Raw genomic sequence first — 24754 nt, 5'->3', positions numbered from 1 at the left:
ATGTCATGCAATGTGGTGCTCACTTATTAACTGTTTAGTTAATTAGTTATCATGTTCAGTTAACTATTTGGTTCAATTCTGCAAATGTGATGTTCAATTCTTCAGGGTGCAGTTTTGTATTGTCTTCCATGTAAGAAATAAATCGAATTTTTCTTTACAAAATACATGAGAAACAAATCCAATTGCTATATTTCCAAGTTGTCAATCATGCTTGGTTTGGTTAACTGTTTGATCTTCTAGTATGTTATACATTGTAAAATGTGGTGCTCAGTTAACGTTTGGTTCATTTGTTGTGGTGTTTAGTTAACTTTTTTGTTCCATTCTGCGATGCGATGTTCAATTGTTGAGGGTGCATTCTGTTATTGTATACCATGTGAGAAATAAATCGAATTTGGCTATACTAAATACATGAGAAACAAATACAATTGCTATATTTCCAAGTTGTTAAGCATGCTTGGTTTGGTTAACTGTCTGATCTTCTATTAGGAGTATGTTATATTGTGCAATGTGGTGCTCAGTTAATGTTTGGTCCATTCGTTGTGGTATTTAGTTAACTACTAGGTTCAATTCTGCAATGCAATGTCCAATTGTCATGGGTAGACTTTTGTATTGTTGTGCATGTGAGGAATAATCAAATTTGGCTGCACTTAATACATGGGAAACATATACAATTGCTATATTTCCTAGTTCTTAATCATGCTTGGTTTGGATAAATGGGCTTTCCATGTGGCTTGAATTAATCTGATGAATTGCAATGTGCTTATTTTTCATCAACATATTTTTCTAATAGCATGTGAACCCTTACTTAACCTGATCATTAACTACCTTATATGTGTTGCAGGGAAGCAATGGGAGGCACCGAGGTTTACAATCGAGGTTTGGACATGCATGATCCTTTGCCTAATAGCACATTATTGTCCAATTACAGGAACCATTCTAATACTTAGGTTTTAAACAATTTGGTCTTGCATATGTAGGTCCTGCTGTCAGAGGTTTTGACCCACTGTTCGACCCTTTTTGCATATGGGGAAATGAGTTGTCCATGAATATCAGTCAAGTCAAGAAACTCAGAAAGATTGTTAGGATAAAGAAATTAGCGACAAAAACCAACAATATATTTGTCTGCACAATGAAGAAGACATTAGTTCACTACAGGATGGTACTAACTATTATACCTTGTCTTTTTTATTCCTTTGCCCCATTTCCAATATAGAGAAGATATTTATGCACATCCTTGTTTTCAGGCCTTTCCAAAGCAGTTCACTAATGATTACATATGAAACCACCTGTATGGTCAGGAGGTGAGGAAGGTATTCATACAACACCCATGGTTCAATAATGGAGTGTTCCTGAAGAGGACGAAGGATGGTAGGTCAATCATCCATAGGCACTGTCCTAAAGTTGCAAAGACCTTCAACATGAATGAAGGCTCAATATTCGCCTTCTACTTGAGTAGTTTTCCTTGCAGCTATCTATGTACTGTCTATGATGGTAATTTTGAAAGGTTCTAGATGTTGCATGTGAAACATGGTGCTAGTGCAGTTGTGTAATGGGGTAGCTGAGTGTTGAAGCTATATCATGTTGTACTCTGATTTATTTCAATTATGAAATCTTGCTTCCTTAATATGGGAATGAAATATATTATGTGTTTAATATGAATGTCAATTAGATTAATAAATGGATTATTTATAATAGGGAAATTAGCCTACTAATGGCGAATTAGCCTGCTATTTGGTTTTTGCTATTGCAAACGGTTATTGAGAAAATACCATGGGCGATGACCTAAGGCAACACACACAGTTTCTAGGAATAAACCGTGTTGGATCGATGAACAATCACACATGACATTCTCTTCAAAACTGTTTGTGTTAGGCCACCTTGCGCAAACGTTTACCACATAAAAACTGTGTGTGATAGATAGCCTTCACCACACAGTTTCTTCTACGCACCGCGTGTGATGCATTCAATAACGCAAACGATAAAATTGTCAAGATTGTGTGCGATGGCAACACTATCACAAACGATTTAACGAGGAAAAGTGGGTGTGATGTACCTGCGAATGGAAACGTTTTCCTTGGAGCGACTGTGTGGGATGTATATACGAATAGAAACGTTTAGCGGGGACTGACTGTGTGGGATGTACTTATGACCAAAAACGATTTCGCCTGTATAATTGTTTTTTAGCACTACTGTGCGTATAACCGTATTTGCTCGCTTGCCAGTCGCACAAGGCCTCATTTTGCCGAGCGTTTGTGCCAGGAGGGCATATGCCCGATGGTTTTTGGGTCATGTGGGAAGGACCCCCCTATCGCCCACACTCACTTGGTGACGGTTCCAAATGTCGTCGCGGAAAGGGGTTAAAAACCGTTTGTATAGCACCTCGTTGTACCAGGGCATGCTGCATGAAAAGAAACTATGTTAAAACTGCTTTATGTGATCTTGGAGCCGGTGTTATTGTTATGCTTTTCTCTTTGTATCATAGACTAGAATTGAACAAGTTGACACCTACTAAAATCTCTTTGCAAATGGCTGATAAAATAAACTTCTATACCCATCGGTATTTGTCAGGATGTGCCTGTTGTGGTTGCAAACGTTACTATTTTAACGAACTTTGTTATTCTTGATATTCCTGAGGACGACGGTATGTCCATCATCCTTGGTAGACCCTTCTGAATACTGCAGGGGCTGTTATTGATTGCAACAAAGGCAATGTCACTTTCCATGTTAATGGTAATGAGGGTACGATACACTTTCCGAAGAAGCAACCTCAAGTTCATAGTATCAATTCCATTGAAAATATTTCAACTATTACTATTAGAGGTTTTGAATTCCCTCTTCCTACTGCCAAAAAGAAATATGATATTCTTATTGTTGGGGAAATGCATATCCCCGTTGAGGTAACCTAGTGTTACTCGAAAATTCTCTGGTTTCATGTTATTCGAAAGAGTGTTAACAAGACTTGATCAACCTTGTTAACGGATTCCTGTTGATGAGCATGAGATGGATGAATTTAGGAAGCACAACTATCTGTACCCATCTTTTACTCTCTGTTATTTAGATTAAATAAAGCAAAAATAGTATTTCATGTCTGTTTTCTGAATTATCTGTGCAATAAAAATGTCCCGAAAATAAAAGTTCTTCAAATGCCCTAAAAATTTAGTATGATTTTTTATAGAATATTTAGGAATTTCTAGTGCTAAACACACACCAGGGGCCCCACCAGCTGGCCAGAAGGGTGGAGGGCACGCCCACCCCCCTGTGACGCGCCCCCTGACCTTGTGGGCACCACGTGCCCCCCTTCACTTATTCCAGCACCCATCCACTCCTTCTTCCTCCAGAAAAAGTCACTCCATAGCTCAAACTCACATTCTTGCTCGTTTTGCTGCCATTTTAGATCTCCTTGCTCAAAGCTCCATTCACAAAACTGCTTTGGGGGATTGTTCTTCGGTATGTGACTCCTCTAATGGTCCAATTAGTTTTTGTTCAAGTGCTTTATTTATTGCAAATTTTTGTTGTTGTGGTGACCTTGTTCTTGAGCTTGCATGTCAAATTTATATGGTCCAAAGTAGTTTTGATGCATGATATAGCCTCTAGGCTCTTGTAGGAGTAGTTGCTATCAATTTTGTTGAGTTTGATTCACTTTTACTTTTAGCCACTAAATATTTCAGAAATTTTCAGAGGAAGAAAATGTTGAGGAGATTGTAGAGAGGTTCCTCGAGCTGGTGTTCGAAGGAAATAAAAAATGAGGAGAACGAAAAGCCCAAGTACAATCTTCCTTCCGCGGCGGAGATTTGGCCGTGCGAATGGCCATGTGATGCATTCTTACAAGCAACCGAAATTTATGATGATTTCTATTATTTTGGTGGGAATGAAGGCATCACCAACTTCCTCCTCGACCAGTGTGATCAGTATCTCCTACTCACTAATACTTTTGTGCAAAACATTTATGTTCATGCTAGGAAATTACCACCCACGGTAGATTTTCACTTATATGATGAGTACGAAGAAATGACGCTCTATGACTTTTGTGAGGTTTGTAAGTTACCTTATGAGGGTAGTGTCGGTGTCAAAACTGGCGGATCTCGGGTAGGGGGTCCCAAGCTGTGCGTCTAGGCGGATGGTAACAAGAGACAAGGGACACGATGTTTTTACCCAGGTTCGGGCCCTGTCGGTGTCAAAACCGGCGGATCTCGGGTAGTGGGTCCCGAACTTTGCGTCTAGGCGGATGGTAACAGGAGACAAGGGACATGATGTTTTTACCCAGGTTCGGGCCCAATGGAGATAAAACCCTACACCTGCTTGATTAATATTGATGATATGGGTAATACAAGAGTGGATCTACCACGAGATCAGAGAGGCTAAACCCTAGAAGCTAGCCTATGGTATGATTGTTGTTCGTCCTACGGACTAAAACTCTCCGGTTTATATAGACACCGGAGAGGGCTAGGGTTACACAGAGTTGGTTACAATGGGAGGAGATCTTCATATCGTATCGCCAAGCTTGCCTTCCACGCCAAGGAAAGTCCCATCCGGACACGGGACGGGGTCTTCAATCTTGTATCTTCATAGTCCGGGAGTCCGGCCAAAGGTCATAGTCCGGCCATCCGGACACCCCCTAATCCAGGACTCCCTCAGTAGCCCCTGAACCAGGCTTCAATGATGATGTGTCTGGCACGCAAGTTGTCTTCAGCATTGCAAGGCGGGTTCCTCCTCCGAATACTTCATAGAAGATGTTGAACACCAGGATAGTTTCCGGCTCTGCAAAATAAGTTCCACATTCCACCATAGAGAGAATAATATTTGCACCAATCAGATCTGCTAACGTATTACGCAACGTGACATGACGCCACAGCCAGGCTTTTATTTATTATACCGCTCCAATTCAGTGCGTTTAGCGAGGCGGTTCCTGGGCACGTCTTGTCAAAGCGGAGATCGTGTCCCCTTATTCCGGGATTCTCATCAATACGGGCGTGCGTAACCCAACCGCGCCATTAACCGCGACACTTGGGAGATAAGCGAGTTTTATTAGGCTGGTGGGGGCTCGTAGTTTCGGACGCCCATATAAGTGGATAAGAATCCGCCCTTTCCATTGACGCCTTCTTCCTCCTTTGCTTATTCGTCCCTGCGCGCTCGAGCTCCAATGCCCAAGCCCGCACTTCCCACCTCAACCTTCTCCAATCATGTCCGGAGCTGGAGGTAGATGGATGGCTTCCTTCGTCACGGAGGGGCAAATCAAAAAGCTGAGGAAGGCCGGATACTTGTCTGACGACATCGCGCACCGGCTTCCAGATGAGGGGCAACTCATCCCCAACCCTAGGCTCTATGAGAGGGTTGTATTTCTCCCCCATTTCCTCCGCGGACTGGGTTCTCCTCTTCACCCGTTCGTCCGGGGGCTCATGTTCTACTACGGCCTAGACTTCCATGATCTGGCCCCGAACTTCATCCTCAACATCTCGGCGTTTATCGTCGTGTGCGAGGCATTCCTCCACATCCAGCCTCACTTTGGCCTATGGCTAAAGATCTTCAGCGTCAAGCCGAAGGTCGTGGGCGGCCGCCAAGCGGAGTGCGGAGGTGCCATGGTGGGCAATATAGCCAACGTTACATGGCTCGAGGGCGCCTTCGTAGAGACCATTAAAGGGTGGCAATCGGGGTGGTTCTATATCACCGAGCCGCGTGACCCTGAATGGGCAGCAGCCCCCAAATTCCGATCTGGTATCCCCACAGGGCTCACATCTTGGAAAGAGATGGGCCTGTCGTGGGGTAGTTCGGTGGAAGTGACCGGACTTCAAACCTGCATCTAAGACCTGATCGGCAGGAAGGTTAAACTCGTCAACGTAGTCCAGGTCATGCTCTTCCGCTGGATTCTCCCTTGTCAACGACGGGCTTTTAGCTTGTGGGAGTTCGACCCAGCCCAACATTAGACTCTGTCCTGGCTCTTCGACACAAAGCATGGGGACGCCTAGAAGGTGCTATTCAAGAGCTCCGAGGTCTCTCCTCCCGTCACCGAGGATCGCGGTTTCTGCACCGAGCGCCAAGCCAGTGTGGTGAGCTTAATTTTCCCTTTATGGGGTATTTGTTTTTCATAGATTTGATTCTATGCGGGACCTAAACCCCCATCTCTTTAAGAGGACTGGCAGAAAAAGGCCGGACAAATCAACTGTCCGGCTCCCTTGCCCGAAGACCCAGCAGACGCTCGCTTGACGAAGTTGCTGGTTCCGGCACCTCATGTGGTGCCGGAGAAGAAGGCCAAGAAGAAGGCCACGGGGACTCGAAAGAGTTCACGACGCCTGTGGTGTCGGATTCATCGCCCGACAACCCCGAAGCACCCTCCGCCTCTGAGGAGGAGGAGGAGGAAGAAGCCTCTCTCCCTCCAACGGGGGAAGGGAAGAAAAGGAAAGCCGCCCCAACTGGGGAGGCCGGAGGGTCCAAGAAGGGGAGAACCCTCCTTTCGGACTACACCTCCGATGCCGAAGAAGGCGGGGAGGAATGGCCATCCAGGGTCAAGCCCCTGGCAAAATCATAAGCATCCGGTCGTCCGAATAACTTATGATGCCCCTCCATTATTTGGCATTTGCTAACGCCGTATTTGATGATGCAGTCCGCCCAAGGCTTAGCTCGACGATTCGACAAGCGGCTCCTTGGATTCGTCGGATGTGAATGGCGCTTCACTCCCGACGGCCTCCTCCCCTCTCCCTACGGACGATGCCGAGGTGGAGTCCCAAAAGGGACTAAACCAGGAGGAGGTGGTCCTGGAGGCGCCGCAAGGCGACCTCCCAGACTCCAGGCCCAAAGGGGGTAAAGCCCCAGAGGGATCAAAGTCCGGCCCCGGGTCGGACACTGCTCCAGAACCATCAATGGTTCCAGAGTCCGACAGGCGGCGCCTTCATAAGAAGGGCAAGCCTACGACGCCGGCGACCTCCGTCCATCCGGAGGCGCCGAACAATTTGCTGGAGGTGCTTAACGGCGCCTCCATCGACGAGGAACACCACACTGTTATGAGTGCGGTGATTCAGAAGGTTCAGTCCGCCAAGAGCGGGCTGACAGAAGCCTGTACAAGCCTGTTAACAGGCTTTGAGGTATGTGTTCAAAAACATATAAAAATGTTACCGCATAGACGGTAGCCCCTGATGCTCAATTCAGCGTTGGAAAGAAAAGCCGAGCTGAAGATCTAAAAAGATATACGCAGGAGTCTAATAAAAATATGTTAATATGGGAATGCAGGCTGCGCTGCTGACCTCTGCCGCACTGACTGCGGAGGTCAATGCATTGAAGGAGAGCCTTGAGCGGTCCGAGAGCGAGCTCAGCCGTGCCAAGAAGCAGCTCGAGGACAAAGAGGGTACGTAGTACCGCATGTAAATGTATATAGAAATACTTGGTTGCAAATAATGACAGGACCAACGTAAATGTTGCAGGGGCCACGACCGAGGTGGCGACCCTGAAGGAGGCGGTGTCCAAGGCCGAGAACAGTGCGGCCTTGGAGCGCACCGAGCGACAGAAGCAGGAGGCGCGGGTGGCGGCGGTGCGGCAAGAGCTCCAGGCTCTCATGAAAAAACACGAGAGTTTGGAGCGTGACTCGAAGACTCGAGAGTCCGAGCTCGCCTTGGCTCTTGAGGGTGCCAAAAAGGCTAAGGCCGAAGCCCAGAAGGCCCTCCAGGAGATCGAGGCAATAAAGAAAATAGCGGCGGGTAAGGCATTCTTTATGCAAAGCAAGCATGTAAAAGTAAATTATCTATTACTTACCCGAATCCGGAGCTCTCCAGGAGCGTTCGCCGATCTGCCCCATAGTGTGTCTGATGCTGCTGCGTTTTACCGAGCTGAGGAGGGGAGCTCGACGGAAAAGGTGTTCTGGTCTCAGTATGCTGAGGTCGAGCATCCGGTGCCCCTGAGCGACCAGCTGAAGCAGCTGGTCGAGCTCCACAAGGTGGCCGAACAGGCCATGAAGGGCCTCATAGTTCGACTATGGCCTAGGGAGGCCATGCCTGGGAGCTACTTCGGTCTGGTGCGGCGGCTGGTGGACGCTTGTCCGTGGATTGAGGTCATCAAGCGCTCCGTCTGCATTGAAGGTGCCCGTCGGGCCCTTGCCCGTGCTAAAGTCCACTGGGCAAGCTGGACGCGGAGAAGCTTTTGACGGACGCGCCACTGCCAGGCACGGAGTATCGCACGCCTGAGATGTATTATAAGGGCATCCTGAAGGGTGCCCGTCGTATAGCGGATGAGTGCTCCAAAGATGTAATTTTTGAATAGACTCGCATTTGTTATCCCGTACGCTGAAAACTTTGTTCATGTGCGTTAAGCAACGCTTGTTAATTTAAAATATTACCTTATGTGCGACCGTTTATCAAATCTGAGAGATGCAAGTCATCGGCTTCGAGCCCCATGCCACGAGTGCTGGGGTGTTCGGGATAAACCTGAGCTCTCTTGTTCCCATTCTTGGGTCCATCTAGGGAGGCGCTCAGCACAACGAACCAGGCCGTCGGACTTATAATGCTTTATCACTCTCACTTAGCCATAGAATTCTATAATTTTAAATTTAGGCGAAGCCCCTAGTATTTGCAAGACCGAGTTCGGGGCGCTATCCACGCCTAGGCCGGATAAGTCCGGTTCCTCGCTCTAAGCGGCATAAGTCTTTAAGGACTCGAAAAACCTCGCGAACAGCGACCGGTCTCTCGCACTATCATGTTGGTCAGTTTTAGCTTTCTCTACTAAGGTGTTAACCCAGCTCAACTGGGGCACAATCGCAGTAGTTCTCCCAGCGCTACCTTAGCCAACATTGCGGAATGTAAGGTACCAAAACATGGGAGCCGGGCAAACCCAACTATTGACCAAAGACATGATTCGGAGCCGATGCATATAGTGCTATAAGTTTGGGGTGCCGCACTCATGAGAGTGTTCGGTCTTCTCACACCATGTTAGGGGGTGCTTAAGCCCCTGGTGTATTGGCCGTACCAAAGTGTACGGTTGCAGAATGTCATGACTGAACATATTTGTATATAAAAAATAGATGAGTACAATAATAGATAAGAGCTATGTATTGTTTATTAAAAGAGGGCTGCTACGAAAGCAGAACGATACAAGTAGTGTGATAAGAAAGAGATGGGATTATTTGACATGTTCCCCTCCAGGGGCAAGCTACGGGATTTTAAGTAAAACAGGTATTAAGCTCGTTATAGAGACCACCTGGACATTTGAAGCGGCTTGTTCTCTCCCTGGCTGTTGCATCGTGTGTTCGGTGAGTGTATTGCCGGACAGGCCTTCCGAATAGTTGGGTCCTGAAAGTGTGTAAGAAGGAAACGGCGGAATAGGGAGCCCCTTAGTGCGGTTGAGCCGCATTCTGGGCGTGCCCTAGTTGTGCCTCTCCCCTTATGCCCATGGTATCTCTAAGGCGTAATTATGTACGCGTGGTACCGATATCACCATTTGGCGAGGGCTGGGGTTGGGGCCGCACTGCTATGCTTGCTCGGAACGTGCCAGCCGGATTTGTTGTAGGTTACTATGGGCTCGCTTGACGTTGTCCGGACGTTTGACACCTGGATTGGAGAATTGCCTTTTGAGAGGATACTCTGTACTTCCGCCGCCAGGGCTGCCACGTGCTCCTCCGTTCGGAGAGAGTGTTCGATGTTTCCATTTACCATGATGACTCCGCGAGGTCCTGGCATCTTGAGCTTGAGATATGCGTAGTGCGGCACCGTGTTGAATTTTGCAAATGTGGTTCGTTCGAGCAGGGCGTGATAGCCACTGCAGAATGGGACTATGTCGAAGATTAACTCTTCGCTTCGGAAATTATCCAGGGATCCGAAGACCACTTCGAGTGTAACCGAGCCTGTACAGCTGGCTTCTACACCTGGTATGACGCCTTTGAAGGTTGTCTTTGTGGGTTTAATCCTTGAGGGATCGATGCCTATTTTTTGCACTGTATCCTGATAAAGCAGGTTCAGGCTGCTGCCACCGTCCATTAGGACTCTGGTGAGGTGAAATCTGTCGATAATTGGGTCTAGGACCAATGCGGCGAATCCGCAGTGGCGGATGCTAGTGGGGTGGTCCCTTCGATCAAAAGTGATCGGGCAGGAGGACCACGGGTTGAACTTTGGGGCGACTGGCTCCAACGCATAGACGTCCTTGAGAGCACGCTTCCGCTCCCTTTTGGGGATGTGGGTTGCGTATATCATGTTCACCGTCCGAACTCGCGGGGGGAATCCCTTCTATCCTCTGTTGTTCGGCGGCCAGAGCTCCTCCTTGTCATCGCTATGCAGCCCCTTGTCTCTGGTTCCGGCACTTAACTTGCCTGCCTGCTTGAACACCCAACAATCCCTGTTGGTGTGGTTGGCTGGCTGTTCGGGGGTGCCGTGTATCTGGCACGAGCGATCGAGTATCCGATCTAAGCTGGATGGTACCGGAGGGTTTCTTTTGAATGGCTTCTTCCGCTGACCGGGTTTAGAGCCTCTGAATCCGGTATTAACTGCCGTATCTTCAGTATTGTCGCTGTTAATGCAGCGCTTGTGCTTGTTGCGATGTGACTTGCCGTTGTTGTCCTTGGTATCCAGATTGCCAGGGCTCTTGGTTATGTTATTGCTACGAGCTAGCCAGCTGTCTTCTCCCGCACAAAAGCGGGTCATGAGTGTCGTGAGGGCTGCCATAGATTTCGGCTTTTCCTGTCCTAGGTGCCGGGCAAGCCATTCGTCTCGGATGTTGTGCCTAAAGGCTGCAAGGGCCTCGGTGTCCGGACAGTCGACTATTTGATTTTTCTTGGTTAGGAACCGTGTCCAGAATTGTCTAGCCGATTCCTTTGGCTGCTGGATTATGTGGCTTAGGTCATCGGCGTCTGGTGGTCGCACATAAGTGCCCTAGAAGTTGTCAAGGAATGCGGATTCTAGGTCCTCCCAACAACTAATTGACTCTGCTAGCAGGTTGTTAAGCCAATTCGAGCTGGTCCTTTAAGCTTGAGCGGGAGGTATTTGAGGGCGTGTAGATCATCACCACGTGCCATGTGGATATGAAGGAGATAATCCTCGATCCATACCGCAGGATCTGTTGTGCCATCGTATGATTTGATGTTTACGGGTTTAAAGCCCTCGGGGATTTGGTGATCCATTACTTCATCTGTGAAGCATAGTGGGTGTGCGGCGCCCCTGTACTGGGCTATATCACGACGCAGCTCGAATGAGCTTGGTCTGTTGTATTCGGCCTGGCCGTACTTATCATGTCCGGCGTGACGGCTAGCGTCACGTGAAGCGGGGCGCCCATGCGATCCGTAGATCGATCTTGTTTGCCTTGCCTTATTCTCCAATATGTCTCACAGGTCTGTTGCATCTCCCCATACTCTGGTATGTTTTGAGCGGTGCCGGGGTGCGGCTTGGGTCGAGGGCCTGAAGGCCTCTCTATCGCGGCCATGGGGTGGCTGATCGGGCGCATCGTACGCTGGTGATGTAGGTTTAGTTGCTTACTCCTCAAGTTGGGGTAGCAGCCTGCGCTTTGGGTAGCTCTTGGTGGGGCGTTCGAGTTTATACTCTTCGGACGCCAGGACTTCGGTCCATCTGTCGGCTAGCAAGTCTTGGTCAGCTCTAAGCTGCTGTTGTTTTTTCTTAAGGCTGCTTGCCATGGACATAAGCCTGTGTTTGAAACGCTCTTGTTCGATGGGATCCTCTGGCACGACGAATTCGTCGTCATCGAGGCTTGCCTCGTCTTCGGAGGGAGGCATATAGTTGTCGTCCTCAACCTCTCTGTCGGCTGCTCTCTGATGAGGGCTGGCTCCTTCGTCCTCCTGCACTGAATCCTGCTGGAGGGGGTTGTCTTCGGCACTATCCTGCGTGTTGTTATCTCCGGTGCCGGAATCGCCGTTTTTGCTTTGGCGGGACTTAGAGCGGCGCCGCTGACGTTGGCGCTTGGGTTGCTTCCTGGAGGGGCCATCCTCCGTTTTTTCCTCGCCATCCCCTGCTTTGGGGGTGTCCACCATGTATATGTCATATGACGAGGTGTCTTTCCAGTTCCCTATAGGTGTTGGTTCTTGGTCGTCTCCTTCATCGGCATCCATACCGTCGATGTCTTCGGAGTCAAAGTCGAGCATGTCGGTTAAATCGTCGAGAGTGGCTACGAAGTGGGTGGTGGGTGGGCCTCGAATTTCTTCGTCGTCCGTATCCCAACCATGCTGACCGTAGTTTGGCTAGGGCTCTCCTGACAAAGAGAGAGACTTTAGTGAATTCAGGATATCGCCAAAGGGTGAGTGCTGAAAGACGTCCGTGGCGGTGAACTCCATGATCGGAGCCCAATCGGGTTCGATCGGAAGAGGTGCGTGATATACGGAGTCCGGAACGGAGTCCGGCACCTTAGAGTCACGGGCCCTGCAAAGGAGTAGGCTGGTATTCGGCTCTACCGCCGTAGAGATTGCGGCTCCCGGGGTGGCGTCCAACCGTCCATCCCCGACTAGCGCAGTAGGCTCCGAGCTAATGGTTGGAGCGGACACCTGAGCGACACTCTGGGCGTTGTCAGGCAGCAGAGCTAAATCATGCCCATCGTGACAGTGCGGTGTGCTCGGCCATGGCTCGAATCCGTCGAAGATCAAGTCCCTGCGGATGTCGGCCGTGTAATTTAAACTTCCAAACCTGACCTGATGGCCAGGGGCGTAGCTTTCGATCTGCTCCAGATGGCCAAACGAGTTGGCCCGCAGTGCGAAGCCGCCGAATACGAAGATCTGTCCGGGGAGAAAGGTCTCACCCTAGACCACGTCGTGATTGACGATCGAAGAAGCCATCGGGCCTAAAGGCGACGACACAGAGGAACTCTCAGTGAAAGCACCAATGTCGGTGTCAAAACCGGCGGATCTAGGGTAGGGGGTCCCGAACTGTGCGTCTAGGCGGATGGTAACAGGAGACAAGGGACACCATGTTTTTACCCAGGTTCGGGCCCTCTCGATGGAGGTAAAATCCTACTCCTGCTTGATTAATATTGATGATATGGGTAGTACAAGAGTGGATCTACCACGAGATCAGAGAGGCTAAACCCTAGAAGCTAGCCTATGGTATGATTGTTGTTCGTCCTACGGACTAAAACTCTTCGGTTTATATAGACACAGGAGAGGGCTAGGGTTACATAGAGTCGGCTACAATGGGAGGAGATCTTCATATCGTATTGCCAAGCTTGCCTTCCACGCCAAGGAAAGTCCCATCCGGACACGGGACGGGGTCTTCAATCTTGTATCTTCATAGTCCGGGAGTCCGGCCAAAGGTCATAGTCCGGCCATCCGACACCCCCTAATCTAGGACTCCCTTAGGCCCTCTCGATGGAGGTAAAACCCTACTCCGGCTTGATTAATATTGATGATATGGGTAGTACAAGAGTTGATCTACCACGAGATCAGAGAGGCTAAACCCTAGAAGCTAGCCTATGGTATGATTGTTGTTCGTCCTATGGACTAAAACTCTCCGGTTTATATAGACATCGGAGAGGGCTAGGGTTACACAGAGTCGGTTACAATGGGAGGAGATCTTCATATCATATCGCCAAGCTTGCCTTCCACGCCAAGGAAAGTCCTATCTGGACATGGGACGAAGTCTTCAATCTTGTATCCTCATAGTCTGGGAGTCCGGCCAAAGGTCATAGTCCGGCCATCCGGACACCCCTAATCCAGGACTCCCTTAGTAGCCCCAGAACCAGGCTTCAATGACGATGAGTCCGGCGCATAAGTTGTCTTTGGCATTGCAAGGCGGGTTCCTCCTCCGAATTCTTCATAGAAGATGTTGAACACAAGGATAGTGTCCGGCTCTGCAAAACAAGTTCCACATACCATCATAGAGAGAATAATATCTGCACAAATGTAATCTGCTGACGTATTCCGCAGTGTGACATCACGCCACGGCCATGCCTTTATTCGAATCGTTTTACTATCCCACCTCAGCGCGTTTAGCGAGGTGGTTTCCTTGGCACGTCTTGTCAAAGCAGAGATCGTGTCCCCTTATTCCGGGATTCTCATCAATACGGGCGTGGGTAACCCAATCATGCCATTAACCGCGGTGCTTGGGAGATAAGTGAGTTTTATTAGGCTGGTGGGGGCTTGTAGTTTCGGCCGCCCATATACGGGGATAAGGATCTACCCTTTCCATTTACGCCTTCTTCCTCCTTTGCTTATCCATCCCTGTGCACTCGAGCTCCAGCACCCAAGTCCGCACTTCCCACCTCAACCTTCTCCAATCATGTCTGGAGCAGGAGGTAGATGGATGGCCTCCTCCGTAATGGAGGGACAAATCAAAAAGTTGAGGAAGGCCGGATACTTGTCTGACGACATCACGCACCGGCTTCCAGATGAGGGGCAACTCATCCCCACCCCTAGGCCCCATGAGAGGGTCGTGTTTCTCCCCCATTTCCTCCGTGGACTAGGCTTTCCTCTTCACCCCTTCGTCCGAGGGCTCATGTTCTACTACGGCCTGGACTTCCACGATCTGGCCCCGAACTTCATCCTCAATATCTCAGCGTTCATCGTCGTGTGCGAGGCCTTCCTCTGCATCCGGCCCCACTTCGTCTTATGGCTGAAGACTTTTAATGTCAAGCCGAAGGTAGTGGGAGGCCACCAAGCGGAGTGCGGAGGTGCCATGGTGGGCCGGATGGCCAACGTCCTATGGCTCGAGGGCTCCTTTGTGGAGACAATAAAGGGGTGGCAATCGGGGTGGTTCTACATCACCGAGCCACACGCCCCCAAATGGGCGGCGGCCCCCGAATTCTGATCTGGCTTCCCCACACGGCTCACTTCCTAGAAAGAGACGGGCCTAACGTGGGGAGATTCGGAAGAGCTGACCGGACTTCAAACCTGCGTCCAAAAGCTAGTGAACAAGAATCTCAAGCTTGTCAACGTAGTCCAGGTCATGCTCGTCCGCCGGATCCTCCCATGCCAACAACGGGCCTTCAAATTGTGGGAGTTTGATCCGGCACAGCACCAAACCTTGAGCAAGCTCTTCGACACTACGTACGAAGATGCCTGGAAGGTGCTGTTTAAGGGCGCTGAGGCCCCCGCATCCGCTACCGAAGATCGCGAATTCAGCTCGCGGCGTCAGGCCAGCAAGGTAAGCTATTCTACCCTTTACGGGACTCTTGTTTTTCATAGTCTGACTCTATGCGGGATCTAAACTCCCTTACCTTTGACAGGACTGGCTGAAGAAGTCCGGGCAGGTTAACTGCCTGGCTCCCTTACCAGAAGACCCAACGAACGCCCAATTAACGGGGCTGCTGGTTGCGGCACCCCACGTGGTGCCGGAGAAGAAGGCCAAGAAGAAGGCCATGGGGACTCGAAAGAGTTCCCGGTGCCTGGTGGTGTCGGATTCATCGCCTGACAACCCCGAAGCACCCTCCACCTCTGAGGACGAGGAGGAGGAAGAAGAAGAAGCCTCTTCCCCTCCAACGGGGGGAGGAAAGAAAAGGAAGGCCGCCCCAACTGGGGAGGCCAGAGGGTCCAAGAAGGGGAGGACCCTTCTGCCGGACTACGCCTCCGATGCCGAAGACGCCAGGGAGGAATGGACATCCAGGGTCAAGCCCCTGGCAAAATCGTAAGCATCCGGATACCCGAATAACTTATGGCGCTCCTCTATTATTCGGTATTTTCTGACGTCGAATTCAATCATGCAGTCCGCCCAAGGCTCAGCTCGGCGATTCGTCGAGCGGCTCCCTGGATTCGTCGGATGTGAATAGTGCTTCACTTCCGACGGCCTCCTCCCCGCTCCCTGCGGACGACGCCGAGGTGGAGTCTCAAAAGAGAATAAACCAGGAGGAGGTGGTCCTGGAGGCGCCGCAAGGCGACCTCCCGGACTCCAGGCCCAAAGGGGGTAAAGCCCCAGAGGGATCTAAGTCCAGCTCTAGGCCGGACACCGCTCCGGAACCATCAACAGTTCCAGAGACCGGTAGGCGGAGCCTTCGCAAGAAGGGCACGCCTATGTCGCCGGCGGCCTCCGTCCAACCGGAGGCACCGGACGATTTGCTGGAGGCGCTGAATGATGCCTCTATTGACGAGGAACATCGCACTGTTATGAGTGCGGTGATTCAGAAGGTTCAGTCTGCCAAGAGCGGGCTGATAGAAGCCTGTACAAGCCTGTTAACAGGCTTTGAGGTATGTATTCAAAACATATAAAAATGTTACCGCATAGACAGTAGCCCCTGATGCTCAGTTTGGTGTTCGGAAAGAAAAGCCGAGCTGAGGATCTAAAAAGATATATGCAGGAGTCTAACATAAATATGTCAATATGGGAATGCAGGCTGCGCTGCTGACATCTGTCGCACTGACTGCGGAGGTCAATGCATTGAAGGAGAGCCTCGAGCGGTCCGAGAACGAGCTCGGCCGTGCCAAGAAGCAGCTCGAGGACAAGGAGGGTATGTAATACCGTATGTAAATGTATATAGAAATACCTGGTTGCAAATAATGACAGGACCAACGTGAATCTTGTAGGGGCCACGACCGAGGTGGCGACCCTGAAGGAAGCGGTGTCCAAGGCCGAAAATAGTGCAGCCTTGGAGCGCACCGAGCGAGAGAAGCAGGAGGCGCGGGTGGCGGAGGTGCAGCAAGAGCTCCAGGCTCTCGTGGAGAAACACGAGAGTTTGGAGCGTGACTCGAAGAATCGAGAGTCCGAGCTCACCTTGGCTCTTGAGAGTGCCAAAACCGCTAAGGCCGAAGCCCAGAAGACCCTCCAGGAGATCGAGGCGATAAAGAAAATAGCGGCGGGTAAGGCATTCTTTTTGCAAAGCAAGCATATAATAGTGAATTATCTGTTACTTACCCGAATCCTGAGCTCTCCAGGAGCGTTCGCCGATCTGCCCCGTAGTGTGTCTGATGCTGCCGCGTTCTACCGAGCCGAGGAGGGGAGCTCGATGGAAAAGGTGTTCTGGTCTCAATATGCTGAGGCCGGACATCCGGTGCCCCTGAGCAACCAGCTGAAGCAGCTAGTCGAGCTCCACAAGGTTGCCGAACAGGCCATGAAGGGCCTCATAGTTCGGCTGTGGCCTAGAGAAGCCATGCCTGGGAGTTACTTCGGTCTGGTGCGGCGGCTGGTGGACGCTTGTCCATGGATTGAAGTCATCAAGCGCTCCATCTGTATTAAAGGTGCCCGTCGGGCCCCTGCCCATGCTAAAGTGCACTGGGGCAAGCAGGACGCTGAGAAGCTATTGACGGACGCGCCACTGCCGGGCAAGGAGTATCGCAAGCCCGAGATGTATTATAAAGGCGTCCTGAAGGGTGCCCACCTTATAGCGGGCGAATGCTCCAAAGATGTAATTTTTGAGTAGACTCGCATCTGTTATCCTGTACGCTGAAAACTTTGTTCATATGCGCTAAGCAATGTTTGTTAATTTAAAATATTACCTTCTGTGCGGCCGTTTTTTAAATCTGAGAGATGCAAGTTGTTGGCTTCTTCCCCCATGCCACGAGTGCTGGGGTGTTCGGGATAAACCTGAGCGCTCTTGTTCCCATTCTTGGGTCCATCTAGGGAGGCACTCAGCACAACAAACAAGGCCATCGGACTTATAATGCTTTATCACTCTCACTTAGCCATAGAATTCTATAATTTTAAATTTCGGTGAAGCCCCTAGTATTCGGAAGACCGAGTTCGTGGCGCTATCCACGCCTAGGCCAGAAAAATCTTGCTCCTCGCTCTAAGCGGCATAAGTCTTTAGGGACTCGAAAAACCTTGCGAACTGCGACCGGTCTCTCGCACTATCACGACGGTTAGTTTTAGCTTTCTCTACTGAGGTGTTAACCCAGCTCAACTGGGGTACAATCGCAGTAGTTCTCCCAGCGCTACCTTAGCCAACATTGCGGAATGTAAGGTACCAAAACATGGGAGCCGGGAAAACCAAACTATTGACCCAAGACATGATTCGGAGCTTATGCATATAGTGCTATAAGTTCGGGGTGCCGCACTCATGAGAGTGTTCGGTCTTCTCACACCATGTTATGGGGTGCTTAAACCCCTGGTGTATTGGCCGTACCAAAGTGTACAGTTGCATAATGTCATGACTGAACATATTTGTATAAAAATAGATGAATACAATAATAGATAAGAGCTATGTATTGTTTATTAAAAGGGTTGCTATGAAAGCAGAACGATACAAATAGTGCGATAAGCAAGAGATAGGATTATTTGACATGTCCCCCTCCAGGGGCAAGCTGCGTGACTTTAAGTAAAACGGGTATTTAGCTCGTTATAGACACCACCTGGACATTTGACGCGGCTTGTTCTCTCCCTGGCTGTTGCATCGTGTGTTCGGCGTGTGTATTGCCGGACAGGCCTTCCGAATAGTTGGGTCCTGAAAGTATATAAAAAAAGGAAACGGCAGAATAGGAGCCCCTTAGTGCGGTTGAGCCACATTCTGGGCGTGCCGTAATTGTGCCCCTCCCCTTATGCCCATGGTATTTCCAAAGCGTAATTATGTACGTGTGGTACCGATATCACCATTTGGCGAGGGCTGGGGTTGGGGCTCCACTGCTATGCTTGCTCGGGACGTGCTAGTCGGTTTTGTTGTAGGTTACTTCAGGCGCGCTTGACGTTGTCCGGATGTTTAACAACCGGATTGGAGAGTTGCCTTGAGAGGCTGCTCTGTACTTCCGCCGCCAGGGCCGCCGTGTGCTCCTCCGTTCGGAGAGAGTGTTCGGTGTTTCCATTTACCGTAATGACTCCACGAGGGCCTGGCATCTTGAGCTTGAGGTATGCGTAGTGCGGCACCGCATTGAATTTTGCGAATGCGGTTCGTCCAAGCAGGGCGTGATAGCCACTGCGGAATGGGACTATGTCGAAGATTAACTCTTCGCTTTGGAAATTATCCGAGGATCTGAAGACCACTTCAAGTGTAACCGAGCCTGTACAGCTGGCTTCTACACCTGGTATGATGCCTTTAAAGGTTGTCTTTGTGGGTTTAATCCTTGATGGATCTATACCCATTTTTCGCACTGTATCCTGATAAAGCAGGTTCAGGCTGCTGCTGCCGTCCATGAGGACTCTAGTGAGGTGAAATCCGTACATGATTGGGTCTAGGACCAATGCGACGAATCCACCATGACGAATGATAGTGGGGTGGTCCCTTCGATCAAAAGTGATCGGGCAGGAGGACCATGGGTTGAACTTTGGGGCGACTGGCTCCAACGCATAGACGTCCTTGAGAGCACGCTTCCGCTCCCTTTTGGGGATATGGGTTGCGTATATCATGTTCACCGTCCGCACTTGCGGGGGGAAGCCCTTCTGTCCTCTGCTGTTCGGCAGCCGGGGCTCCTCCTCCTCGTCGCTACGCAGCCCCTTGTCTCTGGTTTCGGCACTTAAGTTGCCTGCCTGCTTGAACACCCAACAATCCCTGTTGGTGTGGTTGGCTGGTTGTTCGGGGGTGCCGTGTATCTGGCACGAGCAATCGAGTATCCGGTCTAAACTGGATGGGCCCGCAGGGTTTCTTTTGAATGGCTTCTTTCGCTGACCGGGTTTAGAGCCTCTGAATCTGGCATTAACTGTCGTATCCTCAGTATTGTCGCCGTTAATGTGGCGCTTGTGCTTGTTGCGACGTGACCTGCCGTTGTTGTCCTTGGTATCCGAATTGCCAGGGCTCTTGGTTATGTTATTGCTACGAGCTAGCCAGCTGTCTTCTCCCGCGCAAAAGCGGGTCATGAGTGTCGTGAGGGCTGCCATAGATTTCGGCTTTTCCTGTCCTAGGTGCCGGGCGAGCCATTCGTCTCGGATGTTGTGCCTGAAGGCTGCAAGGGGACAATCGACTATTTGATTTTCTTGGTTAGGAACCGTGTCTAGAATTGTCTGGCCGATTCCTCTGGCTGCTGGATTATGTGGCTTAGGTCATCGGCGTCTGGTGGTCGCACATAAGTGCCCTGGAAGTTGTCAAGGAATGCGGATTCCAGGTCCTCCCAGCAACTAATTGACTCTGCTGGCAGGCTATTAAGCCAATGCCGAGCTGGTCCTTTAAGCTTGAGCGGGAGGTATTTGATGGCGTGTAGATCATCACCACGGGCGATGTGGATATGAAGGAGATAATTCTCGATCCATACCGCGGGATCTGTTGTGCCATCGTATGATTCGATGTTTACGGGTTTAAAAGCCTCAGAGATTTGATGATCCATTACTTCCTCTGTGAAGCATAGTGGTTGTGCGGCGCCCTTGTACTGAGCTATATTGCGACGTAGCTCAGATGAGCTTTGTATGTTGTATTCGGCCTGACCGTATTTATCATATCCGGCGTGACGGTTATCGTCACATGATGTTGGGCGCCCACGCGATCCGTAGATCGATCTTGTTTGCCTTGCCTTATCCTCCAATATGTCTTGCAGGTCTGTTGCGTTTCCCTGTGCTCCGGTATTCTTGGAACGGTGCCGGGGTGCGGCTTGGGTTGAGGGCCGAAAGGCCTCTCTGCCGCGGCCACGGGGTGGCTGATCGGGCGCATCATACGCTGGTGATATAGGTTTGATTGCTTCCTCCTCTAGTTGGGGTAGCAGCCTGCACTTTGGGTAGCTCTTGGATGGGCGTTCGAGTTTATACTCTTCGGCCGCCAGGACTTCAGTCCATCTGTCGGCTAGCAAGTCTTGGTCAGCTCTAAGCTGCTGCTGTTTTTTCTTGAGGCTGCTTGCCGTGGCCCGAAGCCTGCGTTTGAAATGCTCTTGTTCGACGGGATCCTCTGGCACGACGAATTCGTCGTCGTCGAGGCTTGCCTCGTCTTCGGAGGGATGCATATAATTGTCGTCCTCGACCTCCCTGTCTGCCACTCTCTCATGAGGGTTGGCTCCTCCGTCCTCCTGCGCTAAATCCTACTGGAGGGGGTTGTCTTTGGCACTGTCCGCGGTGTTGATGTCTCCGGTGCCGGACTCGCCGTTTTTTTGCTTTGGCGGGATTTAGAGCGGCGCCGCTGACGTCGGCGCTTGGGTTGCTTCTTGGAGGGATCGTCCTCCATTTTTTCATCGCCATCCCCTGCTTTCCAGTATATGTCATATGACGAGGTGGCTTTCCAGTGCCCTATAGGTGCTGGTTCTTGGTCGTCTCCTTCATCAGCATCCATACCATCGATGTCTTCGGAGTCGAAGTCGAGCATGTCGGTTAGATCATCGATAGTGGCTACAAAGTGGGTGGTGGGTGGGTTTCGAATTTCTTCGTCGTCCGCATCCCAACCCTACTGACCATAGTCTGGCCAGGGCTCTCCTGACAAAGAGAGAGACTTTAGTGAATTCAGGATATCGCCGAAGGGCGAGTGCTGAAAGACGTCTGCAGCGGTGAACTCCATGATCGGAGCCCGATTGGGTTTGATCGGAAGGGGTGCGGAAGATTCGGAGTCCGGACAGGAGTCCGGCACCTTGGAGTCACATGCCTCGCGAAGGATTAGACTGGTAATCGGCTCTATCGCCATAGAGATTGCGGTTCCTGGGGCGGCGTCCAACCGACCATCCCCGACTGGCGCAGTCGGCTCCGAGCTAATGGTCGGAGCGGACACCTGAGCAGCGCTCTAGGCGCTGTCTGGCGGCAGAGCTAGATCATGCCCATCGTGACAGTGCGGCGTGCTCGGCCGTGGCTCGAATCCGTCGAAGATCAAGTCCCCGCGGATGTCGGCCGTGTAGTTTAAGCTTCCAAACCTGACCTGATGGCCAGGGGCATAGCTTTCGATCTTCTCCAGATGGCCAAGCGAATTGGCCCGCAGTGCGAAGCCGCCGAATACGAAGATCTGTCCGGGGAGAAAAGTCTCACCCTGGACTGCGTCGTGGTTGACGATCAAAGAAGCCATCGGGCCTAAGGGTGACGACACAGAGGAACTCTCAATGAAAGCACCAATGTCGGTGTCAAAACTGGCGGATCTCGGGTAGGGGGTCCCGAACTTTGCGTCTAGGCGGATGGCAACAGGAGACAAGGGACACGATGTTTTTACCCAGGTTCGGGCCCTCTCGATGGAGGTAAAACCCTACTCCTGCTTGATTAATATTGATGATATTGGTAGTACAAGAGTTGATCTACCACGAGATCAGAGAGGCTAAACCCTAGAAGCTAGCCTATGGTATGATTGTTGTTCGTCCTACGGACTAAAACTCTCCGGTTTATATAGACACCAGAGAGGGCTAGGGTTACACAGAGTCGGTTACAATGGGAGGAGATCTTCATATCATATCGCCAAGCTTGCCTTCCACGCCAAGGAAAGTCCTATCCGGACACGGGATGAAGTCTTCAATCGTGTATCTTCATAGTCCGGGAGTCCAGCCAAAGGTCATAGTCCGGCCATCCGGACACCCCCTAATCCAGGACTCCCTCAGTTAGCGTCGAGGAATCACGTCCTAGTGACGTGGAAGATTTTATTCATGAAATTACCGTAGGGGAAAATGAAGGAGTGTCGGGAGCAAGAGTGGCTAGTATACATTTCCCTGTTTGATGTTATTACTCATTATTCGCTGGGAGATGTTTAATTGGTCATGGAGAGATTGGAGGCCTTAGTGGCCCTGAACTCGCCATTTTGCGCCACACTTTACATAGAGATAGAACTTACAGTTTGGGCGCTATGGTGTCAGGACCGGATTTTTGGGATATTATTTTCCAGAAATGGCCCTTGTGCTCATCAGCCCCAGGATTACTGTTAGCTGATGAGGCACCAACTTGATACAGAAATTCCAAGCAAAATACATAATATGTAGTACAAGACCATTCTGGCCTATGAGTACAACAATTGGTTTCTAGTGGTTAAGGGCGGAAGCGGTTTGTGGTCCATCAGGGGCCATGGGACTCCATTTCCCACAGGAACAGCTGACCAGGTTAACTCCTATCTTCGCGAGGCCGCTATCACCGTTGCTTAGGTTCCAGGGCTGTCATCTCAATGCTCCTCTCCAAGCAAGAAAATCTGGCCAAGACAATAGCCAGGGACAAGCCAGTGAGTACTTTGAATGTACTCGCAAACATTATGAACACATGTATAATATAACAAATGGTAATCATGCTCTGAAATATTCTATGATCACAACGTCAGTCACGAAATAAAAATCGATGTTGCACGCCAGCAGGTTGTTCATATAAAACATGAATATGTAATCAGAGAATAAAAATAGAATGCACCGATCGGGTGTCTGAAGCGACGCCTCGAAAGGATAATAATATAAAGCATGCCTCAGTCGGGCGTCTGTGCGACACCACATAAAGGGCATATAAGAAAATAATCACAATGAATATCTAGGGGGTAGAACCATCCCAGGGATACTCAATAATTCAAATAATATAAAAGGTTAGTCCACAATAATAATAATCATAATCATCATAGGTCACAAGTCATGATCCATGTTCTGTTTTAGCAGTTTCTCCTCTGAAGACCGGCACTTGACCCAACCCAGACTATAGTCCTTAACCATGGACACGGCTATTCGAATAGATTTAATCTCTGCAGAGGGTGTACTCTTTACCCACAAGTAACGGATTCCTTTAGTCCATCGGGACTAATTCCATCTACGGTCTTTTAACTGAAAACACGCCTGACTCGCACACACCAGCTTAGCTTATCGGTGTCTGGAATCACCCACGACACCTGTCAAGAAAAACTCTAAGTGGGGAGGCTACAACCTCGATTAGCATGGGATCAAATTTATACAGCGCGCTACTAAGGGGTGCCCCCCTCTCGGTCCCAACCGGAAACACCCATGCCCCCGGACCAGGTGGCCTGCCTACCGGATGCATCCGGTATCTTCCACCGTGGCCTCTCTGTATAGTGTGTGCCAAGAAAGTGGTTGACAACTTACTGAAGCGTACCCTACCTGCTGCAGGGACAAGTGGTAGTACGAAACAAGTATGGGGGTTACTGGAACAAGACTCGATCTATGGTCGACTCAGGAGGTTTAAGTATTCCCTGCATGATTAGCATACAAATATATTTCATCCAACAGACAGAATCACCACTCATCATACCTCATCATGCCATACCGGACACACTCGTCTCGATGAGGAACTAGGGACAAGCTCAGGTCTACCCAAGACAGAGACTTTCCCGGATTCCTTCCGGCAGGCACGAATAGCATACGAGGATGATCACTATCACAAGCATGTCCATTTCTAACAACAAAAATCTTCATTTGCACTCTTGTGCATGGTTGTATCATCACATAAAATATCGAATGCTCCATGTCAAAGTGGTGTGGTAAACGTATCAAACAACACACGAAAATTTTATGCCAGGGTTCAGAATGCTTGCCTTCAAGAGTATGCAAGTGGGGGTGCATTTTTGAAAGTTGCCTTCTTCTTCAAAATCCTATTTTTGAAAATATTCAAATTAACACATAGCTCCAAAATTGTACAAAAAAAGTTGTCTGAAATTTTCTCAAATAAATGTGAAAATAAACTAGACAAAAATTAAGAAAGGTAGGAAAAGGAATCAACTCATTTGGAGTTATATTTAAAAAGTTATAGCCAGTCAAAGTTTAGTCAACTTTTTGTTTTTTTAATAAAATAGAAAAAGAAAAATGTTTCGAAATGAGTACACATCGAATACGTACTTTGCGTTTACGCTTCCACTTACGCCAGCGTGGACCGGCCATGGTCACTGACAGTGGGTCCAGGGGGGCCACTGGTCAGGTTTGATCGGTCGCCCTGCCTCCTTCCTCCTCTGGCCGAACAGAGGCGGGGCTCCGGCGATCGTCGCCGGTGATTGGCGGCTCCTCGCGGGCTCCGGAGGGCAGGGATGGATCCACCAGCCCGGGGCGGTCCTCCCGGTGGTTGCTAGGGTGGTGGGGTCGAAGGGAGTCACCGGCGGTGAGCTTCGCGGCGGCCGGTGGCTTCGGGAGGTTTGG

This window comes from Triticum dicoccoides, chromosome 4B (genome assembly GCF_002162155.2).
Source record: "Triticum dicoccoides isolate Atlit2015 ecotype Zavitan chromosome 4B, WEW_v2.0, whole genome shotgun sequence".
Classification (NCBI taxonomy): Eukaryota; Viridiplantae; Streptophyta; class Magnoliopsida; order Poales; family Poaceae; genus Triticum; species Triticum dicoccoides.
The sequence above is the reverse complement of the archived record's forward strand: the minus strand, read 5'-3'. Positions refer to the sequence as shown.